At 43.0% G+C, this 27951-nt stretch overlaps 2 long non-coding RNA genes across 2 annotated transcripts; one reads left to right on the top strand and one right to left on the bottom strand.

The window, feature by feature from the left end:
* Positions 1 to 24654: 24654 nt before the first annotated feature.
* On the top strand, positions 24655 to 25515 carry LOC142397120 (uncharacterized). The gene is made up of 2 exons (XR_012772669.1): positions 24655 to 25139; positions 25307 to 25515. It is a non-coding gene; the product is annotated as an uncharacterized LOC142397120 (long non-coding RNA).
* On the bottom strand, positions 24741 to 25903 carry LOC142397119 (uncharacterized). Its single transcript, XR_012772668.1, has 3 exons — positions 25841 to 25903; positions 25537 to 25745; positions 24741 to 25442 (listed from the first exon to the last, which is right to left on the bottom strand). It is a non-coding gene; the product is annotated as an uncharacterized LOC142397119 (long non-coding RNA).
* Between the last annotated feature and the right edge of the window lie 2048 nt (positions 25904 to 27951).

Here is a 27951-nt window from a genome sequence, read left to right on the forward strand (position 1 = left end):
AGGGGTGGTCTGTGGCGTAGTGGGTTGAGCAGGCGCCCCATGTACAGAGGCTGTAGTCCTCGCTGCAGCTGGCCCTGGTTCGAGTCCCTCATCGGACGGGACTGTGCTGCGTGTCGTTCCCCCTCTCTCCGCCAAAATCTTTTTTTAAATAAATAAATAAAAAATAATAATAAGATAAAAAATAATAATAATAATAATTTAAATAAACAAATAAATAAAACCTGCGTTAATGCGCGATAAAATATTTATCGGCGTTAAATAATTAACGAGTTAAATCGCCCAGCCCTAATATATAAACCTTTGTCTTTTTACTGGCATCAAGTTTTGATCTGTTTATATTTCTTGAGACAATTAATTTGCTCAGTGAAAATACGTTTCAGGGAAGAAATATTTCCTTTTTTTATGTCTGCTAAGTAACGGTGAGAAATGAACAAATTAAAGATTTTTCTTTTGCTTTTCAGGAAATGCAGTTTATAGTTCATCTGTTTTAATGAGTTAAAACAATAGGAAAAATAAGTTAATAAGACATTCTTTCTACCTATCACTGAGCCTGTTTTATAGCTCCGGCTCCCAACTTTGCATAATTTCTGTAACTTTCAATTATCTGCCAATACAATGGAGTTTCTAGCCTGCAAGCACATTAATAGACAGAGTAGCAAACTGATTTAATTCAAAGTGCACTCATATATAATTATCCATATGGGTATACCTCTGCCATGAGAGAGAGAGTTTCTTTTTCTTTCTTTCTTTCGTTTTAACTGTCTCTAAGTCTTTTGTTTTTACCTGACTGCTGCCAGAGGTGTGTTGTGGATTGTTAGGGCACCTTGATTTGCATACCCCACAGCCACATTTTAATTCCGAAAGCTCCAGACGAACTAAATATGCTAATCACACTTAGAGGTACATGTCTGAAGTCTCACTTTGAAGTTTCAGAGGGACACACTCCAGAAACAAGAATCTGAAGGAACAGACGTGTCACATTCAAAACTTGGAAGCTCTGACCTGACAAACTTAAAATGAAAGGAATCAAAGGGAAGAAATCAAAGGAATGGAGGTCATATTCTCATCTATTTAAGATAGTTCCACCACACAGGCTTTAATTAGGTTACAATCTAAAGCCCTACATTTAAAATGTGCATTTATGAATGATTCAGAACAATGTAAATCACTGCAAATTTTATGTTTCACTGGTGATATTTTCAAGTAGTTTGAATTGCTTTAGATTCAGGATGTTCCAATCATGACTTTTTGCATACGATGCCGATACAAATCAATAAAGACTGAATATCTGAAAATACAATGTGTTAGTCTGATACTTGCATTTTACAGTAGCTGCAAACTACATACTTTTATGATGAAAATTTTCACATGTATTCTTTTTTGGACTTTTATATCATGCAGAATTTATTATTTTTTTTTTTAATCAAAATCAAATTTATTTATATAGCACATTTCATGTACAAAACAATTAAAAGTGCTTTACATAAAATAAAAGCATTGCAGCAGGGAGTGGAAGAAGCATTAAAAATACATAAAAGAAAGAGAAACAAATAAAATCATTTAAATGAATTTAAAAACAAGCAACAGTCCAGATAAGTTCAAAGATAGCGTGCAGATTTCATGCATAGACACATGAGAAAAGAAATGTCTTTAACCTGGATTTAAAAATGTCTCCATTTGGTGAAAGTTTAATCTCCACTGGCAGTTTGTTCCACTTGTTTGCAGCATAACAGCTAAATGCTGCTTCTCCATGTTTAGTCTGGACTCTGGACTGGACCAGCTGACCTGAGTCCTTGGATCTAAGAGCTCTGCTGGCTTTATATTCTCTGAACATATCACAGATGTATTTTGGGCCTAAACCGTTCGGGGATTTGTAAACCATCAGCAGACTTTTAAAATCTATTCTGTGACTGACTGGAAGCCAGAGTAAAGATTTTAACACTGGTGTGATGTGTTCAGATCTCTTAGTCCGGGTTAAAACTCTAGCAGCAGCGTTCTGGATGAGCTGCAGATGTTTAATGCTCTTTTTGGGAAGTCCAGTTAAAAGAGCGTTACAGTGATGGAGTCTGCTGGAGATGAATGCATGGATGAGTTTCTCCTGGTCTGTTTGGGAGAGGAAACCTTTAATTCTGTTGATGTTTCTGAGGTGGTAAAAAGCTGCCTTGGTGACAGCTTTGATGTGGCTGCTGAAAGTCAGATCTGAGTCTATCAACACTCCGAGGTTACCAACTTGGTCAGTGATTGTAAGGTCCAAACTCTCAAGATATTTACCAATGCTGACCCTCTTCTCTTTGCTCCCAAACAGAATGATCTCAGTTTTGTTTCTGGGCTGCAGTCGTCCAGTGACAGAGACACATAAAGTTGTGTATCGTCTGCATAAACTGTGATAATTAATGTTAAAGTTCTGCAATATCTGACACAAAGGGAGCATATACAAGTTAAACAGAAGTTACAAACTGCCAGTGGAGATTAAACTTTCACCAAATGGAGACATTTTTAAATGTATTGAATGTATTTTAATGCTTCTTCCACTCCCTGCTGCAATGCTTTTATTTTATGTAAAGCACTTTGAATTGTTTGTACATGAAATGTGCTATATAAATAAATTAGATTTTGATTTGATTTGCTACAATTAAAAGTATACAGGCAGCTATTAAAGGAGCATCTATCTATTTTTTTATCTTTTAGTGGGGATGGATAAAGTGTGTCCTTGTTGAGGCGCCGATGGCAACTTAACAAGCAAATTTTTGCTTGCTGCGAACCACCTGCGTAACAGACGTTCTTCAGCGGAGAAACTGCAGAGCCTAAAAACAAAAAAAAAACAACCATCCGAGGCCAAAAACAACAAGCGTAAAAATCCACAGTATAGTGCTCACTCAGACTGCCAGAAGTTTATCAGGTTTCGTTTTAGTTGGCAAAGATTCCACCCTTCTTCTGGCTCTTTTTGAATAGCTCTCCTGCTTCTCCCAACTGAGCGCCGTCTACTGCGAGTTACACACCGACTGCTTAGTACGACGCACATGCACAAGTGCTTCACTGTGGTTGCTCAACAGCTCTCGTTTTCCTCTTTAAATCATTACCAATGGAGACATTTTGATAGTTTCCCGCCACAGCTCTTTAGGGAATTTGTATCATAGACACCTGACAACCGTAACATCAGGAGATAAGGCATGTTCAGTGACCCCGGTACCGATCAATCAAAAAAAGCCTTGTTCTGGATCCAGAGCCTGAGATTAAACCGGATTAAATCCCCTACTGTTAAAACTGTCTCGTGCTGTAATTTTTCTCAACATTTCGTTGCTGACTCAAAATATAATTCTGCAATAGCAGAATTCTACAGCCTTGCAGGCAAGTATGCTCCAAATACTGACATCCCCTTTGCCTTCAACAGACAGCTGCTACTGATAACTCTATCAGGCACAACCTCAGGCATGTGTTGAACAGGCAAAGATTGTTAAAACACCGCACTGCTGATAGGAAAACTGAAGGTAGGCTGAAGTCTGGCAGGTATTTTAATACTCTATTAAAAAAATTTGGGCTCCATTAACTCTGGCCTTCAATGTTGCCCCATTCCTCAGCGTTTTGTCTCTGCTGCTTACATCAGCTAATTTAACTGAGTTTTCTGTTTCTAAAAGCAGAATGCGGTGCATTCAGTGACAAATTGCAAATTCAAATTTTTGTTTTTCTTCCTTTTTTCTCTTCTTTCTTTAGGATTTCTAAATCTTTATTAGCTCATTTCTTTATAAGTTAAGCGAACTATTGGTTGCTGAGAAAAAAATTACTGTTAGCAAAGCAAAAAGCAAGAGGAAGAAAAGGTTTCCAATTCCAAGAAATACCAAATGCATCATCTGGTGTGAACGAGATAAAGACGAGGAGGCTGGACAGCAGTACTGAGCTGGGACTGACAGAATTTTACCCTGCACATCTCTCATTGAATGACTTGTTTCCAGACTTGCGGGGCCCAAACAAAGAAACAAGGTTGTCTTTTTCTTAATTCATGAATTGGTAGTAACTTCACGTTTTTTAAAATAATATGTTCCCTTTATAAAATAAATAGAAATTTTGGTATGTTGCTTATTTGCAACACCAGGCATAATGATCAATAATAAGATAACAACAATATAACAGTGATATGTGTTTTTTTATTCACCCTTTATATTTATTTATATAAATCTGCAACAGGAAATAAGTCTGTCACTTTGCGGTCCCACTAGAAACAAGTTGCTTGTCGAAGGTTCCTAGGTCCGTAGTGAATATGGACTAACCGACATTGGGGGAATAAAGATGCTATCTCAGCTGGTTGATTAAGTCAAACGGTTTGTAGCATATATATCAATAGACTATATAAGGGGTTCAGCATACATGGGCAATACGTTTTAAAGCAGTCTGATGATGCAAAAGCTCAGTAACAACATTCATGTTCACGTTATCAGTCCGTTGGTAGTCTGAAGTATTCAATGGGGAATGTGATGTCATTTCTATGAGTATAACACATTTTTTATTTACACGTTTAAACAATTGTGCCATGGATGAGAATATTAGAGAAAAGCGTCAAACAATAAAGATGACACAGCACCCCCTAAGAATAAAACTTTTACTCTTTATTCTTTCGAAAATCTAGAGACAGCAAAAATCGATGTCAGTAGGTCCTGCTGGGATGTGTTGTTACTCTTTTATTCTGAGACCACGTCCCTCAGTGAGAACACAGAGTAGGAGAGGGGCGTGTTGCGGTGTTAAGGCGAGACACGGCAGGCAAAAACAGTGATTTTTTCATGCAGTAGTCAATTTTTACCTCCCCTTGAGCTGTCACCTTACCGTGGTGGGGGGGTTTGCGTGCCCCAATGAGTCTGGGAGCAATGTTGTCTGGGGCTTTAAGCCCCTGGTAGGGTCATCCATGGCAAACAGATCCTAGATGAGGGACCAGACAAAGAACAGCTCACAAAACCCCTATGATGAATAATATTTTTGGACACCGTGTTCCCTAACCCGGACGTGGGTCACCGGGGCCTCCCCCCTGGAGCCAGGCCCAGGGGTGGGGCCCGCCGGCGAGCGCCTGGTGGCCGGGTCTGTGCCCGTGGGGCTCGGTCGGGCACAGCCCGAAGAAACGACACGGGTCCCTCTTCCGACAGGCTCACCACCCGTGGGATGGGCCATGGGGGTCGGGTGCAGTGTGAGCTGGGCGGCAGCCGAAGGCAGGGACCTTGGCGGTCTGAACCTCGGCTACTGAAGCTGGCTCTTGAGACGTGGAACGTCACCTCTCTGCTGAGGAAGGAGCCTGAGCTGGTGCGCGAGGCTGAGCGGTTCCGGCTAGATATAGTCAGACTCACCTCGACGCATGGCTTGGGCTCCGGAACCAGCCTCCTCGAGAGGGGTTGGACTCTCTTCCACTCTGGAGTTGCCCGCGGTGAGAGGTGTAGAGCAGGTGTGGGCATACTTATTGCCCCCCGGCTGTGCGCCTGTACATTGGGGTTCACCCCGGTAGACGAGAGGGTAGCCTCCCTCCGCCTTAGGGTGGGGGGACGGGTCCTGACTGTTGTTTGTGCTTATGCACCGAACGGCAGTTCAGAGTACCCACCCTTTTTTGGAGTCCCTGGAGGAGGCACTGGAGAGTGCTCCTCCGGGAGACTCCCTCGTCCTGCTGGGGGACTTCAATGCTCACGTGGGAAATGACAGTGAGACCTGGAGGGGCGTGATTGGGAGGAACGGCCCCCCCGATCTGAATCAGAGTGGTGTTTTGTTCTTGGACTTCTGTGCTCGTCACGGACTGTCCATAACGAACACCATGTTCAGGCATGAGGGTGTCCATATGTGCACTTGGCACCAGGACACCCTAGGCCGCAGCTCGATGATCGACTTTGTGGTCGTATCGTCGAACTTGCGGCCGTATGTCCTGGACACTTGGGTGAAGAGAGCGGCAGAGCTGTCAACTGATCACCACCTGGTGGTGAGTTTGCTCCGCTGGTGGGGGAGGAAGCCGGTCAGACCTGGCAGGGCCAAACATATTGTGAGGGTCTGTTGGGAACGGCTGGCGGAATCCCCGCCAGGGGAGGAGTTTCAACTCCCACCTCCGGCAGAGCTTGAACCATGTCCCGGGGGAGGTGGGGGCCTCTCATTTCTGGGGCTGAGGTTGCCGAGGTGGTCAAAAAACTCCTCGGTGGCAAGGCACCGGGGGTGGATGAGGTCCGTCCTGAGTTCCTCAAGGCTCTGGATGTTGTGGGGCTATCTTGGTTGACACGCCTCTGCAGCATCGCGTGGACATCAGGGGCAGTGCCTCTGGACTGGCAGATCGGGGTGGTGGTCCCCCTCTTTAAAAAGGGGGACCGGAGGGTGTGTTCCAACTATAGGGGGATCACACTCCTCAGCCTCCCTGGCAAGGTCTATTCGGGGGTACTGGAGAGGAGGATCCGCCAGATATACGAATCTCGGATTCAGGAGGTGCAGTGTGGTTTTCGTCCTGGCCGTGGAACAGTGGACCAGCTCTATACCCTCCGCAGGATCCTGGAGGGTGCATGGGAGTTCGCCCAACTGGTCTACATGTGTTTTGTGGACTTGGAGAAGGCATACGACCGTGTCCCTCGGGGACTCTTGTGGGAGGTGCTCCGGGAGTATGGAGTGCCGGACTACTTGATTTGGGCTGTTCAGTCTTTGTATGACTGGTGTCAGAGTTTGGTCCGCATTGCCGGCAGTAAGTCGGACATGTTTCCTGTGAGGGTTGGACTCCGTCAGGGCTGCCCTTTGTCACCGATTCTGTTCATAATTTTTATGGACAGAATTTATAGGCGCAGCCAGGGCATTGAGGGGGTCCGGTTTGGCGACCTCAGAATTGGGTCTCTGCTTTTTGCGGACAATGTGGTTCTGTTGGCGTCGTCAGGCCGTGACCTTCAGCTCTCGTTGGAGCGGTTCGCAGCCGAGTGCGAAGCGGCTGGGATGAGAATCAGCACCTCCAAATCCGAGACCATGGTCTTCGGCCGGAAAAGGGTGGAATGCTCTCTCCGGGTCGGGAATGAGATCCTTCCCCAAGTGGAGGAGTTCAAGTATCTTGGGGTCTTGTTCACGAGTGAGGGACGAATGGAGCAGGAGATTGACAGGCGGCTCGGTGCGGCGTCTGCAGTGATATGGGCTCTGCACCGGCCCGTCGTGGTGAAGAAGGAGCTGTGCCAGAAGGCGAAGCTCTCGATTTACCGATCAATCTATGTTCCTACCCTCACCTATGGTCACGAGCTGTGGGTAGTGACCGAAAGAACGAGATCGCGAATACAAGCGGCCAAAATGAGTTTCCTCCGCAGGGTGTCCGGGCTCTCCCTTAGAGATAGGGTGAGAAGCTCGGTCATCCGGGAGGGGCTCGGAGTAGAACCGCTGCTCCTCCGCATCGAGAGGAGTCAGATGAGGTAGCTCGGGCATCTGGTGAGAATGCCTCCTGGACGCCTCCCTGGTGAGGTGTTCCAGACCCGTCCCACTGGGAGGAGGCCCCGGGGAAGACCCAGGACACGTTGGAGAGACTATAGCCCTATTCGGACGGGACTAGTTTAAAGGATGAGACCGGTTTTTTGACATTGGGCCCTTGATTTCACATTATAACATGATGTTCTACTCACCCCTGCTTGTTGTTGAACATTTGGAGCTGTTCCGAAGATATTCGAGAGGCGTCTGGCTGCTCTCTTGAGATATTCGGCCATGAAACAGTTTCCTATGGGCAAGCTTATACAGGCACAAACTATGCTGTTTATAATTTATTAATTACTGTACATTAGCACTGATAACGTGGAGGTGCGTCGCTTACTTAAAAAAATCCGGTTTATTGTAATTTTGATTTTTTTGTCGTAAAGTGGGTGTTACTGACGTCATCGTCGTGCTACTGCCACAGACAGCCCACAGACCTGCTGCCTATTTATTCATTCGGCTAAAATTCAAAATTAGTAACCCGGATTTTTTTAAGTAAGCGACGCACCTCCACGTTATCAGTGCTAGTGTAGAGTAATTAATAAATTATAAACAGCATAGTTTGTGCCTGTATAAGCTTGCCCATAGGAAACCGTTTCATGGCCGAATATCTCAAGAGAGCAGCCAGACGCCTCGCGAATATCTTCGGAACAGCTCCAAATGACCAACAACAAGCAGGGGTGAGTAGAACATCATGTTATAATGTGAAATCAAGGGCCCAATGTCAAAAAACCGGTCTTATCCTTTAATGGGGGGACCTGGGGTAAAGTAATAATAACCGGGAAATCTAGTCCCGTCCGAACGCGCCATGTCGGTAAACTTTGCCGAGAATTCTACCTCCTGTGAAACGGTCCGGAGTATCTACCATAGGTAATACTAATCCTGTGCGAATGCGACCTTCGGTAATAAGTACGGAATATGTCGTCACATCCTTTTAAAGAGAGAAACAATTAGGTGTGTCTGTTTGCAAACATGGAGGTTCTGGATGAAGCGCTGCTTGCAAGCACGCATGGTCGGCGCCATGTCTGTTTACAGATGGGGTTTACGGAAGTGAAATGAAGACATGCACGGCATCCAGGATGTGACGGTTGTGCGTAACCAACAACTCCTCCCATGTTAGATGAATATTACAGGGATTTCTTGTCCCGTCCGAATTGGTAATTTCTTCTCCCTGGCGTCGTCTGGTTAACCAACATTACCATACGTCCCCCCATTGAACTAGTCCCGTCCGAATAGGGCTTTAGTTTCTCGGCTGGCCTGGGAACGCCTCGGGGTCCCCCCAGAAGAGCTGGAGGAAGTGGCCGGGGACAGGGACGTCTGGGTCTCTTTGCTCAAGCTGCTGCCCCCGCGACCCGATCCCCGGAGCAAAATATTACCCTATTCACCTGTAGTGTCTCGCCTTAAAGGGGAACTCCGGGGCATTTGAAGCGCATTTCCATTTCTAGAGGTTGTCAAATACTGATAGGACACAGAGAGGTGCAAATCTGCGCTCCCTGTGTGGAGATCGCGCTGTTCGCACACCCTGTCATGCGAGGCTAATACGTGGTGGCAAAGGGGCAAGAGCTAAACCTTCCACGTAAAACAACAACTTGCACACTGCAGAAACGTCACACCACTTTATAAACCATCCGACAATAAAGTCCCAAGCCTTACCATCAAAACCATATGCATGGTTCTCACATTACTGGCATGGGGACGTTACAAAACAACTTTATAAACAGCATGTAACTCACCGGCTGGTTGTACGCTCGCGCATGTTAAAGCCCAAAAGAGTCGATGGACGATAATCCCATATACAAAACAATTATCTTCTCTAGAAAAACTGCGTTCAAGTACTTAAAACATTACAAAAATACATGCCCAGTAATATTGTTTTAATGTTTTAAATACTTGAACACAGTTTTTCTAGAGAAGATAATTGTTTTCGGTGAGTTACATGCTGTTTATAAAGTTGTTTTGTAACGTTTAAGGGCAAATAGGGCAGGGCGGTTCCCTCCTCCTTTGAATTCTTACTTGTAAATTTGTGTGTGGCTCAGCTCTGTGATGTGCACGTGCTCACAGCCATGTGCACATGTCGCTGATATCCGAGAACAGCGACCTTTGATGGTTCAGTGCGTGAAGACTGCCAAAGGTCCAAGTTTAGGAGCTGTGGGGCTCCTTTTTTTTTTTACCTGCTCTTCCTGTTCAGCTCTCACTCTGGTAGTCGTCCATCTCCCGTCTCTCTCTGAAACTGTTGAGAAACATCGACGGCTGGATGTTTGATCTTTGTTCTGATCTCATACCAACACGCGTCTGTCTTTGGGACACAGCACAACATGAACCCAGAGGCACACGCAGCCATGACATTGGACGCTCATTTCTAACTTTGTATGACTCCCCTCTCATTTAGCACATGAAAGTCTTCTTTGGATGTGTTAAGTGTGTTATAAACTGCCAGAACTGATCAAGAGCATACAGACAGCGCTAACTGTGGTAACATTTCAAAACTGAGACAAAATGGAAACTGTAAAGTGCAATTTACATACAATACATACAGGCAAAGCAAGACTGTCTGGTGAAACCTTTCCGTCCGTGTTTGCCTTCCAGAGTGCAAAAGTTGCCCATTATATCGCAGTCTTAATGAGTCACAGAACCCTGGTATATTGTGGCTGTCATAGAAATGTTTCATCCCTGCAAACTCTCATCCAGCATGCAGGAGTTTGGCCTATTATTTTGTTCAGTCTTTTCTGCCCGAGACTTAAGCTTTAAGACCAGCAGTAGAATACATCTTAGAAACGGTAGAACTTGGTATCAAGCCTTTAGACTGTAATCCAATGTAATGTAATTAAAGGTTAGAATGCCTTCAAAGAGAGGATTTCTGCCACTTTATAGCTTGTTCTCTTGTCAAAATGTTTCCCATATCTCCAGTACCTTAGCATGGTGACATACAGTGTTAAATCATACAAAACTGTGACCACCAACAGGTAAAGTGAGTAGCATTGCCCATCTTGTTAAAATGCAATATTCTGTTGAGGCACTTAGGCTACGGCTACACGGAAACTAAACGAGTTTTTTTTTTAAAACGGGTACGAAAATTCTTGCAACCACACGGCAACGCTGCTGTAAAGACTCAGGTCCAGACGAAAACGGATGAAAACGATGAAACCATGCAGTACACACGCCACTGTGTCACGCCACACTGTGAGACAATAGAGAAGTCTCACAGCGTCAACGTTTGACTGACGCAAAAACGTTTTCGCTGTAATAATGGAAACGAAACGACCTCGTTTTCAAACTTTCCCACTCTGGAACCCGTTCTCAAAAACTATCGTTTTGGGGTAGTGGGAACACCGGCTCCGTGTGGCCGCGACAGCGAAACGATAAGAAAAAGTATCGTTTACAGTGAAAAACGTTTTCGTGTTGCCGCAGCCTTAGACACATGCCACCTTCCTAAACATTTTTGCTACAGCTGGGCGAGTTAACTCGTTAATTATTTAACGCGATAAATATTTTATCGTGCATTAACGCATGTTTTATTTTTTAGGGAAATTTGTTTTTTTGGGGGGGCTTTTGTGCCTTTAATGGATAGGGAAGTTCAGAGAGACAGGAAGCAGAGAGCGGGGGAACGACACGCAGTACAGGGACGTCCGATACGGGACTCAAACCGGGACCAGCTGCAGCGAGGACTATAGCCTCTTGTACATGGGGCACCTGCTCAACCCACTACGCCACTGACCACCCCTGTTTTATTTATTTTTTATCATTGTAAAACTTTGTTGCTCACAGGCTTTTATTTTGTAAAAGTCTGCTGCGGAACCGGAAAAGAAAGTAATCGGTGGATCCACCAAACATGGAGAAGGGTACGGAACTTTTACTCGGCCATTTTCATTTTAAAGTTCTTCCAGACGGCGGAGTCGACAGAACCAAAGTCATCTGTAAAACTTCTCAGCGTAGTAGTTCCAGTCTAAAATATCACTTAAAGGCAAAACACACAACTGATAGCAGCAAGTCATTCAAGGAAACAGACAGTGGAGCGAGGCTTCTACATAAAAACTACAGAAAGATGCTGATGTTAAAAGTGTGTTTGCACAATAAATGTTATGGCACTTTCATTCACATGGCAGCACATTTAAAATAAAACTAAATGCTAAAAGCTATACACTACTTTTGAATTCATTTTTGGATTTTGTGTACAAATGCGATTAACCGTGATTAATCAGGGAAATTATGAGATTAATTACATTAAAAATTTTAATCGTTTGCAGATCAGTCACACCTTCCTCGACAGGCAACAGCGGGACTCTACTGCTAACGTCCCAGCACCACACATTCTTGGACACCCTCAGATGTTCTTTGGGCACGTCTTTGTGTCGGAGCTCTTTTACTGACATGAAGAAAACCTCCTCAATATTAGGCAGGTGGTGAAAATGTTGTAATTGGCCAGATGGAGACTTTTCAGAGAAATTTCTGGGACAGCCTGCTATGAATGTATTGCTGTAGTTTAATCCAGTGATGCCGGTAACGCGTTAATTAGAAACGCGTTACTGTAGTCGGACTACTTTTTTCAGTAACGAGTAGTCTAACGCAACTACTATTTCAAAACTAGTAGTCAGATTGAAGTTACTTATCTAAAACATCGTGTGTTACTATTTCTGCATTTCAGGGGAACATATATTTGGCTTTTGTCAACATATATTCACGATTATTACAACCATACATTTGTATTGAAATAATTTGGGATAATTTTGTTTTCTTATGAGTTATATCAGTGTCTGCGACGGGAGCGGGGTTTGCCTGTTATTTTACATCTACCTACCCAGTAAAACTGATCTGTCCCACTAAAATGTTAAACACCAGCGATATCATTTGTTACATTTTACTCACTTTCCCTAATCATTCAAAAAAAAAATACACCAATCTAAACCACAGTTTTCATGAGTGCCTGTCACAGACGATAGTTGATAGGTTTAGCTATTCGTGCTAACTTTATAACATATAACCTACGTTTCAGGCAGTGCTATGGAGAGGGCTAGCTAGCTGTTTATCTTACCTGGTCGCAATTGATGACTCAAAGATGACTTGTTAACGTCTTTGTACTGTATTACATCTTCTATGATATCTGAATGAGTGTACAGGTGTTTATCTATGTATACTTCGTCAGGTGTAGCTTTGGGTAATCCAGTAACAGCTGCAGTTGTAGGCGACTAGCATACAAACATTTCTGCAAAGTGACGGGTCTGACGGTCAATCAGGTTTGTTTAAACTTTTATTGGTCAACGAGTGGATAAACGTGACATTTTTCGGTCAAAAACTTGACTGTCATACCGGCTTGGGCCCATAATTATCAGCAGGTTACGTGTTATGACCGTCCGTTTGTCTGCATCGCTGCGAGTGAATGACTGATGTTTTGTAAAACCACTCCTTGCTGCTCTACCGTAAAGTGTTACCGTAATTCATAGATAGATGCAATCGGAGTTAAATGCATAGAGTCAAGAATGTCTATTGTATTTTTTTTTTAAAGAAGTGTTTTTGTTAAATTGAGTCAAGAAACGCTACTTTATTTTTTATAAGAAGTATTTAAGTTAGATTTAATGAAGTCAAAAAAGCATTTAATTTGTGATAAGTATTTCTGTTAAATGAAGTGAAGAAAGAGTATTTAGATTTTTTTATACTGTTTTTGTTTCATATAACCACTTCTTGCTGCTCTAATGTTAGACAACTACAGGTTCAAGGGATGTTCAATATAGGTATTATGTATTACTTTTTTACGTAAGAGGTTTTTTTATATATTTTAAGTAAAGTCAAGAAAGACTGTCTTATTTTTTTTTTAATTTAAAAAACATGTAAGCCTATTTCAAGAAAAAGTTTGCAAATGCCAGTGTCATTTTTGATGTTCCGGTTAAAATGCATGTCAATAAAGTGAGTATTGGCAGAACTGGTAGTCATTTTTATGTTATAGGGGCGGGGGATCAGCCTCTGCTGAAAGTAGCTAAAAGTAATCTAACTTAGTTACTTTTGAAAGCAAGTAGTCAGTAATTTAACTAAGTTATTTTTTAAAGAAGTAATCAGTAGTCAGTAGTCGGATTACTGTTTCAAAGTAACTATGGCAACACCGGTCTAATCTTAAAGCAACAAATATATGGACTTGAAGTTATTTTGCATCAAAAAAAAAAAAAAAAAAAAAAAAAAAGGATGTTTGTCATACCAAAACCAAACTATTGTATATGTAAAGACAAGTTCAAAGTTCTATCTTTGAGTAACCAAAAGACATCTGTGGAGTGACGGTCACTCACTTACTTGACACCCCCTTTATACTGGTACAAGGAAAGTGGTCCAGTTCTATGGCCAGGTCAAACTCTAACTGTAAATCGACTCATCGATGCATACAATGTTTGAAATCTGGGGCAGAATGTTCCCGATTTAGCCAGTATTGTGAAGGTGAAAGAATGCAGTTAGATGACAGACCCTGGTCAAAAAGAACTGTCCTCACAGTAGTAATGAAACCCAAGGTGTGGAGAGAGCTCAGGGGAGTAGCACCAGGTGAGGAATTCGTACACCAGCATCCACTCTCCCCTTTTAAAACACAGTAGCCTGCTGGACCTGGGAGGAGATTGTCATGGTTTTTCAGATTTGTCTGACCCACACGCAGAGAACTTCCAGGAGACCAAAGAATGTTTTTAGGAGGTTCATTGTACAAATCGAGGGGAGCTTAGTTGCGTCAATCTCTCAAGGTTTTCTTGGTCTGGAATCTGGACGGGAACTAGAACTCTGAGGGAAACACAGGTTAGTATGAGTTTGAGGTTGGATGTAGATCCACTGTTTGACGTTCAGCTTACAGGAGTCTCTGTGAATTTCGGCTGGGGGAGTTGCTGGGGTGATCCAGGAGGTGCAAGAATTTCTGGTGATCTTTGGCGTCTTTTCCCTTGGGAGCACAGTGGAGAGCAGACAGGGTTCGGCCTCAGCGCGAAGATGGGAGACAGGACAAACAGCGTGCATCCACACAAGCAGCGTGCACCAGCGTGCACCAGCGTGCACGCGCAGCACCTCGCTCTCCGCCCTGAAACCCAAACACCTTCAACAAGCCTGTTGAACACAGAACTTAGAAACCTAAAACAAATCACAGCGGTATTCAATAATAATAGGATGTACTCAACAAAAATTCACAATATTAAAGAAATCAACCTTATTTCAACAAACTATCAATACGGCAATTATAACAATGAATCAAATCTGAGTGGCTCTGCACTCACTTAATCTTTTATTTAGCCTAAGATTATATATGTAAGACGTTGTGTTAACTATGTGCGAATGTGTGTGGAACTTCGATTAGCCTATATTCACCAAAACTACGTGTGTGTTCTTAATCCTAAATACTCAAAATGACTAAAAATACTCAAAAGTCAAGGGATGAGATGAGTTGGAACCTTGATTTCTCACACAAAATAACTTTTTTTTTAGATTCACATAAAACAGCAGGATTTCACACACATCGACAGACAGAGACAAAGCCCGGTCACACACACACCCCAAGTCAGTCGGTCAGAATTTTGTGTCAGTCACCGTTCAAATCTTCACAGTTTTAAATTATCAATTTCTTTCATTTAGACTTTTAATTTTTCAGGAGATATTGGTGTAGGCAATATATGAAATACAAAATGTGTTTTCTCTATAAGCCTTGTGATATGGTCTCTAAGGACCAAAGCAACAGACGCTGACGTGTACTTTATCAGCCTCGCTGTGACCTCTTTATGATATCTCCCGTGGCCAATTCGTGAACGAATTTGAATTTTCTTCTCAAAATGACTTCATACTGAGGTCTCGGATAACTCCAAAGAGTTCTAAGCAGATATAAAATGATATAAACATATATTTAAAATGTGCCCGTATAGAACTGGATTTTACTTTTAAGAGTTTTCTTGAAAGTCTTATTGATTCCACCTTCAAACTTTTTCTGTTCGCAAGTCAATCAATTACCAGCATTCGTCTATTCCTTGACTAGTGAAAATAATTTCCACATATATTAATGACTAATGTGTGCCTTAGTCCAACGGTAGCCCGACCCCCAATGCATTAAAGGTCGGCCGTTGGCTCTATGATGTCACTATGAACGGGTGATTTGACACCCTGCCCGCTCTAAAAGCGTATCCACCATTCCAGTTTAAACTCATCGATTTATTTCCTGCCAGGGCAATAGCGACTAGTCCTTCTTTAATCACCACAAAAATACAACAACACAATAGCCCGACCAGCTGCTCACAGCTGTCTGCTTCACAAAACACATCTCACTTAAGCTGCTGTTCGCCCAATTTTTATCCTGATTCAAACATTCGGCTCCTCTTGGCCCAAAATTTCTTATCTAATCTCAGCAGCCCCCCTGCGCAGAGGTAAACAATGAAATGCTTACCGAATGCAGAATCCGTCCTCTCTCCTGTGTTCTTTTAATTTGGGGAAACTGGAAAGAGCCGTCAGCTGTACACCACCAACAGAAATCCGCTGTTTAATGGTGGGACAAAGATCCCACCTGCCGGCCGGCTTTTCACAGCTGATGTCGGTTGTCGGGCCACAGAGGACACGCTCCGCCGGGCTCCAGATGCAAAATCTCACGAATTCGAGGTCACCATTATGTTGTGGAGAAAAAGGAGTCGAATACGCGTCGGTCAGCCTTTCATTGGGGAAGTTTATTTGAACAAGCTGTCACAGCAAATGTTCATACAAGATGTTCGCAAATCTCCACCGACCTCATTTTGTGACATGGTTTTATACTGGTCCTGGATCATAACAAGCGTACGTGGCCAGGCCCCAATCTTCTTTGGAGGCGCCTAGCTTTCGCCATTATCATAAACAAGCTCATTCTAACCTTCAACAATATTCATATGAACCAGTCAACAAAGCACACGATGTAATTAGGCCATATCATGACATTTCTCTCCCACAAAGCTGCCAGTCAGGGACTTGAACCGGGTTTTCAACGGGACCTCTGGTAAGTTGTCTTCACCACACTAGTGGCCAGGCAGGATCCAGGCTTGGTACTGGAGTTTCCTTGAAGGCAAAGCACACTGGTAAGTAGATATAAAATTTTCACAGGAAACACAAGGACTTGAACTTGGAGGCTTGAGGTTTACCACGAATGGCTAACACTCAGGCGCCGAAGGACTGGCAGCGTGCTCCTTATATGCTCCTACCCAGATGAGGGATAATGGATGACAGGTGCGTGTAATTAGATGGATGTCTCAGACCACCGTACTCCCTGGCGGCATCTGCTGAAAGAAAAGGTTGAACCACACCACCTCCCAAAAACCCCAACAGAGATAGGAGAGCCAGGCACATGTGGAGTTGGAAGCATAAACCCTATGAACCTATGAACGACTCCAGTAGACTGGATAAATTGTGCATAATAAAAGCGCTGATGTACCGTCGAAAAGTCTCGCAGTATCTGTTGCTGAAAGATCTCGCAGTGGCATCAGTAACACCACACAAGGTAAAGCCACTCATTCTTTTATTCTCTAATAGGTCATCTCTTTGGGCTTTCTTCCTCTGGTAACCAAATTGAAGTTTTGCACCACTATCTATTTGTCTTAGTTAAGCAAATCCCAATATATATATATATAGATATATATATATCTATATATATATATATAGTCATATAGTCATATGTTACAGTTTTCCTCTCATTTTAGCACCCATTCACTCATAACATAGCTAAACTGCAATTCTAAATGGATATTTGGGGATTCTAACTGGAATATGGCGATTTTGAGAATGTCCTTCTTCATTAACACAAATAAGGTAGGAAATCCCAGTTGTTTTTCATATGCTCGCCGAAACACTATTATCAAATAGTCTTCTTGTGACTTGGTTTGTTAGTAGACTCTAGGTGCTTGCAGTCTATCTAGAGCTACTTGCTAAGTAGCCTAGTGTCAGTGCAGTTAGCACCATCTTTTGAAAATAACGGACACACTTTTTACTTTATGTTAGGTTGCCAGCGTGCTTCCTCTGCCATAATGTGATGCGAGTGGATTGGCTTGAGTAGGCTATGTGTCCGCTGTGGCAGCGGACAGACTGATGTGAGCAACAAGTTTGAACGTAATGTTGTGCCTGTGTGATTTAGCACTGTACGAGGCTACTGTTGGAAGCCCGCCGGGTAGAACTATCTCTTGAAAGTTGTCGCCTACAACTGTTGTGCGTCAGATGAGACGAAATAGAAAGTCTGCACTGTAGCTCATTCACTCCCAGCTCTTTTTTTCCAAGATGAAGTTGATCAAAACTTATTTGAGGAACACAGTGGGCAAAGTAGCCTTTGTGGATTGGCTATTTTATCCTTAGTGAACGGGCTATGAATGAATGAGATGGACAGGTATGCCTGTGTGTGCGTGTGTGGTTGCGTACACGGGCTGGGGCTGTCTTGCCCCTGGACCTTCTATGCAGCTGTTCCACCACAACGCACAGTGCGACATCTGTCTGCTTGTGAGCAGTAAGCTCCGCTGATAACTTAAAGTTTACTGTATGCAAGGCTACATTACACTATGCAAGGCTGCATGCAGACGGTGGAGTAATGGGTCAGTAACGTTGTTGCGTTGATGCGCGGGGGGGGGGGCTGTTTTGACTGGCAACCCCTCACATTCATGCAGCAACTGCATAGCAACCCCAATGAAAAATTGCTGGCGCCGCCGCTGATCAAGCCTCAAATATCACCTCAACGCTAAACATGTAGCAGCTAGCGTGGAAGCTAACGGGGGCCTAACGCAGCTTAACATCCAAGATTCTATATACTGTGTTTTCATGCATGCTACATTCAGATTTCAAATAGGGATATGTTCTGTGTTTGTTGAAATATTGTTGAAAATGTTAATTTTCTAAAGGATAAAGTATATGTGATTAAAATGCGATTAATTTCGATTAATTAATTTCAAAGCCTGTAGTTAACGCGATTAAAAATTTTAATCGAGTCACAGCCCTAATATATATATATTCTATATATATTGCACATTATAAAAGATTAGATGAATAATTCTTAAATTCGAAAGTATTGTTCACATCTGGTTGAAACCTTTCTCTAGATCTGGTTCATAAATTGTGTAACTTTAGTCATCCACTTACCTTTCCTGAAGAACAAGCAAACGACTGAGACACTAAAGACTAACAGGATTGTGTAATTTATATTCTCCAACAGGTTCTTTAGTTGCATGTCAAATAACTGTGCAATAGTTGTGGTCTGAGGATCCAGTCAAACCTAGGAAAACCCCATCCACACAGCAACGACCCAAAAAGATCTAGGTTTACATGAAAACATAGTTGAAACTAGTTAAAAGTGTCATCAGAAGTGAGATAACATAGTGCCAGAGGTTCCAGCAGTGTTCAGCTTACAGGTGAGAAAAGTGGATAAATCTAATTAATTTCATAGTAATTAGTCTCCCAGCACTGCTAGCATGGCTGCTGCATCTTCATGAAGGTTAAAATGGTAATAAAGCAAAACCACAACTTGTTTTGCTCTGCTAATTAGCATTTTGTTAGCTGACACACAGAAGAAAACAGAAGTGAATACAAAAGTAATTAAATCAAGATCTTTAATCATCTTTACAAATGAAAACAGGGCCTGGTTTGACCTTGGGCAAACAACAAAACGGCAAAAACACACAGTGAAAAACAATTGTTCAGGATGCTTTTATTGCCTGCCGAAAAACAAGGTGGAAGTCAGAGAGGATTCTGCGAGCGAGGCGCAGGAGCCCGTGTTCATGCAGATGAGATATCATTCCTGGGATGTCAGTTTTCATCAAAGGGAAAGGAAAACTTCAAAGAGACTGTGCAGTCAGTGAATGGGTCAATTCATTCACAGGAGACAAGCAGAGAATAAGGGTGTCATGGCAAAGTTTGGAAAGTTCTCAGCTTCAAGATGTGACGAGAAGGACAAAAACACACATGCCTCCCTCCTACAGCACATTCTTTATTGCTGCTCTGATGAATGACTTTGGCTTATACCCTTTAAAGATACATTCATTAAATATAATAAATATTTTACCTTCAAATATACACTACTTACATGCGTTTACTGCAATGTGTCAAAATAAAATATTTTTCTCAAGATAAAACATAGATTTGACTGGCATTTAAGAACACTATCATTACGAAAGAACACTTTGATCAAATTTCATTATTCAAAGTCTATATAAACATAATTTTCTGCATTTCCTAAAGGATTCATCCCTCCTTGGTGATTCTCCTGCAAGTCACATAGATTTTTATTTTTATGTAATGGACCTTCACAAAATAGTCCAAATTGTTGAAGGGAAATGAAGAAAAAAAACGTTTTAAACAGTGTTTAAAAAAAAAAAAAAAAATTTTTTAAAAGGAAGTAGCGCAATTTCCGTGTCACATCATCTCTTGTTTCGAGGGTCTGCATCACTACTAATCATTAAGGCGAGACACTACAGGTGAATAGGGTAATATTTTAAAATAATAGATATCACCATGAAACTTCAGTTGATTACTTATACAAGTGTGAGAGCCAATAAAATGCTGCAGGTTGTAAGAAATCTGAGTGGAATGGGTACTCCCTTTTTTAGAGACCTGTGATGTCACCAGTGATCTCAGAATCGAACACAGGTGTGGGAGCAGACAGATTTTCTACCTGCTGACAAAGGAATCATGTCATGTTAATTTGCTTTTTGTTCAAAATAAATGGACTTCAGTGGATTACGTCTCCTGGTCATCAGTGTGAGAAACCTTGCACTCCTGTGTCTCAAAGTGGCTGTTTTAGCTGAGTAAAACAGCTGCTACATTAGTAGAAAATCTTCTCCAGACAAGGCAAGGCCTGCAGCCTCTTTAGCCACGGGTGGCAGCTACATGACGGCTACGCTGGAGCCAAGCATTGATACGACTTTGGATTACAAATACATGGACACTCACTCCCTGGATCCTGCATGTTTTCTTGACAGTAAGCCAAGACTGTGTGTTTGGATGAAGTTGTGCGCTCTAAAGATTTGGATTCGCACAATTTACGCACGGATTGTTATTTGTGGACACGATAGCTGAAGAAAGTGGGAAAATGAAAACAGCAATAGAAACGGATACAGAAGGACAAATGAAGGAAAAGGACGTGGATCTAAAGGCCATGGAGTCAAAACGAGTGAGTAAAGAAGCTGAAAAAGCATTGGAGGAAAAGTTACACAGACTGATTAATTCAAGAAGAGGAGTTTTGGGTCATATCACAAGTAAAAAAAATGAAGTTGAAAAGTTAATGAATGACATTGCTAATGTTGACAAAGTCAAAGAAATCAAGCAACAGCTGTTAAATGTGATATGCAAATTTAAAGAGCTGACGTCTGAAATCGGACATTTGTTAAGTCCGGAGGAGGAACTTGCTGATGTAGAGACTTGGTATGAGCCAAAACTAAGCTACATTAATGCTTTCGTGGCTGAGATCAATAAATGGTTGAATACTCACACTACTGGTACAGAATGTGAAACTCACCAGGCTCTTGGAGGGGTTTATGATGATCTTGATTTGGTGGAAAGCGCATCATTGGCAGGATCAGAAACTGGGCGCTCTTCTATAGCGTCAAAACGGTCTTCCGTTTGCGCTACAGAAACCGCAAATCTGGCTGCATTGGAGCAAAGGGCTGCACTTTTAGCAGAAAAACAAGAACTTGAACTGCAAAAGGCACGTATAGCATCCCAAATGGAGATTGAAACGGCACAAATAACAGCACGTTTAGAACGACTCTCTTTGGAAACTACAATAGCGGAGAAAAGAGCGCAAGTACAAATTCTCAGTCAATTTGAAGAGACAAGCAAGGATGGCATGAATGAATATGCAACTATAATGGTGCCATCTAGTGGACAAACTGAAGAGCGCACACAAATCCCTCTGAACTTACCTGTCACAAGAGCCACCCGGCCACGGGAGCCATACCCACAAGCTTCACTGTCAGCAAGAACCAGACTACCAGCAAAAAATACTGCAGGAGCAGCCTCAACACAGTCTTCAAATGCAATGATCTCAAATGCAGTTGATCTTTTGCAAGTGATGAATAAACAAAATGAGATCACCGAAATGCTTGTGAAACAGAATCAACTGTCACAGTTGCCAATAAAAGAGGTAACTGTTTTCAAAGGTGATCCATTGACTTATAGAAGCTTTGTCAGGGCTTTTGAGCAGACTATTGAAAAAAAGACTGATGATGAATCTGATAAGCTGTATTATCTGCTTCAGTACACAGCAGGTGAACCACAGGAGCTTGTGCGCAGCTGTGAACACATGCCCCACAGAAAGGCCTTCAGAGAAGCAAAAAGACTCTTAGAAAACCATTTTGGAGACGAGCTGGTTATTGCAAGTGCTTATATGGAAAAAGCCCTACAATGGCCATCTATAAGGGCAGAAGATGTCAAGGCTATGAGTGCTTATGCTTTGTTTCTCACTGGGTGTAAGAATACTATGGAGGATGTTGAGTATATGGAAGAAATGGACAATCCTACAAACATGAGGATTGTAGTATCCAAGTTGCCTTTCAAAATAAGAGAGAGATGGCGGAACATAGCCTATGACATCAAAGAACAAAGAGGAAGGAGAGTAAGGTTTGCAGATCTTGTGAACTTTATTGACCGGCAAGCTAAAATAGCTACAGATCCTCTTTTTGGTAATGTTCAGGACAAAATCATATTGCCAAAGGTGGAAATACAAAAGGACTCTTTCAAGTATGCAAAAGGTGGAGTAAAAAGTAGCAGTTTTGCAACACAAGTAACTGTGGAAAAGCATAATTACGGTGCACCAAAAGTCCCTGCATTTAAATTTGTGCCAAGTGCTACTGTTGCTGCCTTTGAGCCACCCTGCACCTACTGTCAAAACAACCATGCACTGGAGTCTTGCAGGGAAATCCAACAGCTGGCTCACAAGGACAGAATAGACTTTTTGAAGAACAATGGACTATGTTATGGATGTCTTACTTATGGGCATATGATAAAAACGTGCAAAAAACGAATGCAGTGCAAAACATGCTCTCTGAAACATCCACAAATCCTACACGTTGAAAAGGACAACACCACCGACAAAAAGGATTTTGTATGCAATTCAACCTCTGTCCCTCAACAAACTGTGGGGTTTACTGCTGCCGGGTCGTCAGAATGTCTGCTGTCTATCATCCCTGTTAAAGTGAGATCTCAACAAAGTGGGATGTGTGTTGAAACATATGCATTTATTGATTCGGGGAGTACAGGAACGTTTTGTACAGAAGAGCTGAGGAAGAAACTGGATGTTAAAGGAAAGCCAACTCAGATTGTGCTAAACACAATGGGCCAGGACAAACAAAATGGACAGAAGCTGTTTAAAAGTGTCATGCTTTCTGATTTAGAAGTGTCAAGCCTCGACGAGTCAGCTTACATCCAATTACCTAAAGTCTTCACTCACAGCTCCATTCCTGTACAACAAGAGAACATTCCAAAGCAACAACATTTAAAGCACTGGCCTTACCTTGCAGAAGTGTACATACCTGAAATCAGTGCAAATGTTGGTCTCCTGATTGGTGCCAATAACCCTAAAGCAATGGAGCCATGGCACGTGATTAACAGCCAACAAAATGGACCTTTTGCTGTTAAAACTGTGCTGGGCTGGATGGTATGTGGCGCAGCAGACGATGGTTCTTTACATTATAAAATAAATCACATCTCCCTCACTGAAATCGAGCAACTCCTGGTGCAGCAGTACAACACAGACTTCCCAGAGCGACACTACGATGACAAAGTGGAAATGTCACAAGAGGACAAGCAGTTTATGAAATCTGTTCAAAGGACAACAAAATGTGTGGATGGACGTTATTGCATTGGGCTGCCGTTAAAGCAGGACACTATTAAAATGCCCAACAACCGCTGTGTTGTAGAACAAAGAGCAACAAGCCTAAAAAATAAACTCAAAAAGAATGCTGGCTTTTTAGGGGATTACATGGCCTTCATGAATTCTTTGTTTGAAAAAGGCTATGCTGAGGAGGTGCCCCCAGAGCAGCTACACCGTGATGATCATAGGGTTTGGTACATCCCACATCATGGGGTGTACCACCCAAAGAAAAAGAAGATACGAGTTGTTTTTGATTGTACTGCTTCATATCGAGATGTTTCGTTAAATGGTGAACTGCTACAGGGACCTGATCTCACTAATTCACTCATAGGTGTTTTGCAAAGATTCAGGGAGGAGCCAGTGGCAATGATGGCGGACATTGAATCAATGTTTTACCAGGTAAAAGTGCCAAACAAAGATGCCGACATGTTGCGTTTCCTCTGGTGGCCAGATGCAAACTTGAATGCACCGCTCAAAGATTACCGGATGACAGTGCATATTTTCGGTGCAACATCATCCCCTAGTGTTGCTTCATATGCCCTGAGGAGAACAGCGGAGGACAGAAAAGAGACCGCAGATCCAGAAGCAGTAAGAACTGTCCTGAATCATTTTTACGTGGATGACTGCTTGAGATCACTGCCCACAGAAAAAGAAGCAGTCAGGTTAATAAGGAATCTGCACAGTCTATGCTTGGAAGGAGGCTTTAATCTTACAAAGTGGGTGAGCAACAGCAGAAATGTTCTATCATCCATATCAACTGAGCAGAGGGCCAGTGAGTACAAGGATCTAGATCTCACACATGACATCCTGCCCTCAGAACGTGCTCTTGGAGTCCAGTGGTGCACAAGTGATGATACATTCACATACTGTATGAAGCCCCTGGACAAACCAGCAACCAGAAGAGGCATTCTGTCTGTTGTGAACTCCCTGTATGACCCTCTTGGGGGCCTTTCTCCTGTCATCCTACCCGCAAAGTTACTTCTCCGAGACTTGTGCAAAGAGAAACAAGGATGGGATGAAGAAATCAGCAGCTCACACTGTAAGCTATGGACACAATGGCTGAAAGATTTTTCTGAGCTGGCGGACTACAAAATAAAACGGTGTGTAAAGCCTGAAAACTTTGGTCTTACAGTTAAAGCCCATTTACACCACTTCTGCGACGCAAGTGAGCAAGCCTATGGCACAGCATCCTACCTTATCCTCCAAAACCAGCATGGTGAAACACATTGGCCCTCATTTATCAAACTTGCGTAAGACGAAAAACGTGCGTAGGTCGTGTGTACGTTCTTTTCTGCGCAAAGGTTGGCATTTATCAAATCCATCGTGAACACAGGAAAGATGAAATCGCCACGACAGGTCTGAGGCCGTGTACGCACTTTTCCAATTTGAATTGCGGTGACTGCAATACAGCAGCGTCACTAGTGCGTGCTCAGGAGTCGCAACAAATCCCTATAGGTTAAAATGACAGACTTATCACTTTAAAGAAGGCCCATGTTTTATTTGACTTCAACATAAATATAAACATAAACGCAAATTAAATAAATTAAACAAGTACAACTCCGTAATTGGAAGAGTGATGGCTCATTATTCAACCTCACACCGAACAGGAGAGGCGCTTTAACACTGCGCATTCGCGCACGCGTGCCACTGTGGAGAGGTGTATAGGGCTCCTAAAGCTTGATCTGTCTCTCGGCTGCGGGGGGAACCCTATCCGCCCGAAAAGGTATGCAATATTATTATTGCATGCGGGGATCTCCATAACATTGCCCAAAAAAATGGAGTGCCATTTCCAGATGTACATCCAGAGGACCCCGTACCCAGAGATCCCTTCCACCAGCCTGCACAGCCAAGAGCGCTCAGGAGGAGAGAGGAACTTATTCAGCGATTCTGACTTTCGGTAAGCATTCTGTTATTCAAGGAAAAAAGAAAGGAGAACAACGATTTCTTTCAGCATTTATTCTGTGACTTCAGTGTTTCATTTATGTCTTTCAATGTACTGTCGATAGATTGCATGGTGTGTGTTAAAGCCATCATCCACTTCACGATCTCTGTTTGTCTTTCTAGGACCTCTGTGGTTAACACGGCTGGCCGGTGTGACGCTGCAGACCGGGGGGCAGAGGCAGAGGCAGAGGCTTCGGATGTTGACGGGCCGCGTATTCGTTGCGCGGGTCAGGTTGCCCGGATGCCACTTCGGATTCATCTGTGAATGAAAAATATTAGTTTGATTAGGAACCTCATTTGTGTTGAAAATTAAAGCAACTGTTTTATTTAAACCTCTTGGGAGTCATTCTTACCATTCTCGAGCTCTAGCATGGGCGCATCAGTGTCAAGTTTCCCTGGCACGCCTGATGAGGACGTAGCTCCGATCACGCCAGCCACCCTCTCCTCCAAGGCACTCAAATCCAAACCTGGATCCCCCCCCCCCTTTGTGACATGCTGCGTCGGACAGCTGCGACCTTCTTTTTTGGCCAATTTCATATCGGACCACTTCTTCCTGATCTTACTGGAGAAAAAGTAAAACATCGCTCAATTTTAGATTTAATTTAATCTGGAGTTTATCACATTTTATTGACCATCACAGTAGGGGAAAATACATACCTCGTCCGGTCTGCGATTTACATCACCAACGCTGTTGACAGCCGTCCCAGCTGTCAACAGCGCTGGCGTTTCTCTGCCGCCTTTCGTCTATCCATGTCGCAAATTCTAGAGGTGCGGCCTCTTAACCCCCTTTTGTAGAAGGCGTGGTTAGGATCATTACGATGGATTTCAGCCACCGGATTTATCAACAGCCGCTCGGTTTTACGATGGGATTGGTGTGGTACGCATGTTCTGTAAATCTCACTTGAGCCTCTGCGTACGACGAGTTCTCCGCTCATATCTACGATGCTTTCTACGACGGCTTGATAAATGAGGGCCATTGTTCCTTTGTAATGGGCAAGTCCAGGATGGCCCCGCTGAAACAAATCTCCATTCCCAGGTTGGAGTTAACAGCTGCAGTTTTGGCCGTGAAAATGGACAAAATGTTAAAAACAGAGATTCACATGCCATTGCAACAGTCAACGTTTTGGACAGACAGTACTACTGTGCTCAGCTATATAAACAATGACGCAGCTCGCTTTAGAACATTTGTGGCAAACAGAGTGAACCTCATACGTGAGGCTACCACACCAAATCAATGGTTCTATGTGAAAACCAGTGAAAACCCTGCCGACCTGGCCACTAGGGGGGCCAAAGCAAAAAACTTCATACAGGAAGAAGTATGGCTCAGGGGTCCGTCATTTCTTCTCCAGGACCAGAGTCAATGGCCAAAAACACCAAACATTCCAAGCAAACTCCATCCAAGCGACCCAGAAGTTAAAAGCAAAAGCTTTACAGTGAACACTCTGGGAGTTCAAGAAGAGCAACACCCTCTCAGCCAGCTGATGGACTACTGCTCCAGTTGGTACAGACTGAAGAGGGCTGTTGCATGGATTTCAAAGTTAAAAGAAAGACTGATCCAGCTAAAAAATAAAAGAAAGGAGTTACAGAGCAACTTGAACAAAACAGAAAAAGAACCATTGACACTTAACACAAAAGTGGAGCAACAAATGATGCAGTACAAGAAAAAACTGCCCAAAGAAATGCTCACCCTGAATGACCTACAAGCAGCTGAAAATGAACTAATTCGCTACAGTCAACATCAGTGGTATGAAGAAGAACTACAGGCGCTGCAGAGAAATCAGCAAATTAAAAGAAATAGTAAATTGTACAAACTTGATCCAGTTCTGCAGCAAGGCATACTAAGAGTAGGAGGGCGACTGAGCAAAGCTACAATGCCAGAATACAGTAAACATCCGGCCATTCTCTCCAAACACTCCAGGGTTGCTTCCCTCATCCTTCAAGATGTTCATGAAAGAATAGGGCACAGTGGACGCAACTATGTCCTGTCAAAGACACGTCAAAAATATTGGATACCTCAAGTCACTTCAAAAATCAGGAAATTGTTGTCAAAGTGCACTGTATGCAGGAGGTTACATGGACAGCCGGAGCAACAGAAAATGGCCAGTCTGCCTGAAGATCGCCTAATACCAGATCACCCACCGTTCACGAATGTGGGTATGGACTACTTCGGGCCCTTTGAAGTTAAACGGGGCCGGGTCACAGTTAAAAGGTATGGCGCCTTGTTCACCTGTCTAACCATCAGGGCTGTTCATATTGAGGTCGCTGACAGTTTGGATACTAGCTCCTGCATTAATGCTCTCCGCAGATTCATCAGCAGAAGAGGACAAGTTCAAATCATACGCTCAGACAATGGCACAAATCTTGTTGGTGCTGACAGAGAATTAAAGGCAGCATTAAAAGACCTGGATCAATCACAGATTGAAAAGAAGATGCAACAGAAAGGTATAGAATGGATCTTCAATAGTCCATCAGCCTCTCATCAAGGAGGAATATGGGAGAGGCAGATACGCTCTGTTCGCAGAATACTCTCTGCACTGCTAAAAGAACAGTCCCTTACTGAGGACAGTTTGCATACACTCCTCTGTGAAGTAGAAAGCATCATTAATGGTCGGCCAATAACAACGTTATCAGACGATCCACATGACTTAGAACCACTCACTCCAAATCACTTACTTCTAATGAAAATGCAGCCCATTGTCCCCCTTGGAGTGTTCAACAGGAATGATCTGTACTGCCGACGCAGATGGAGGCAAGTACAATATCTTGCT

This window comes from Odontesthes bonariensis, chromosome 13 (genome assembly GCF_027942865.1).
Source record: "Odontesthes bonariensis isolate fOdoBon6 chromosome 13, fOdoBon6.hap1, whole genome shotgun sequence".
NCBI classification, from domain to species: Eukaryota; Metazoa; Chordata; class Actinopteri; order Atheriniformes; family Atherinopsidae; genus Odontesthes; species Odontesthes bonariensis.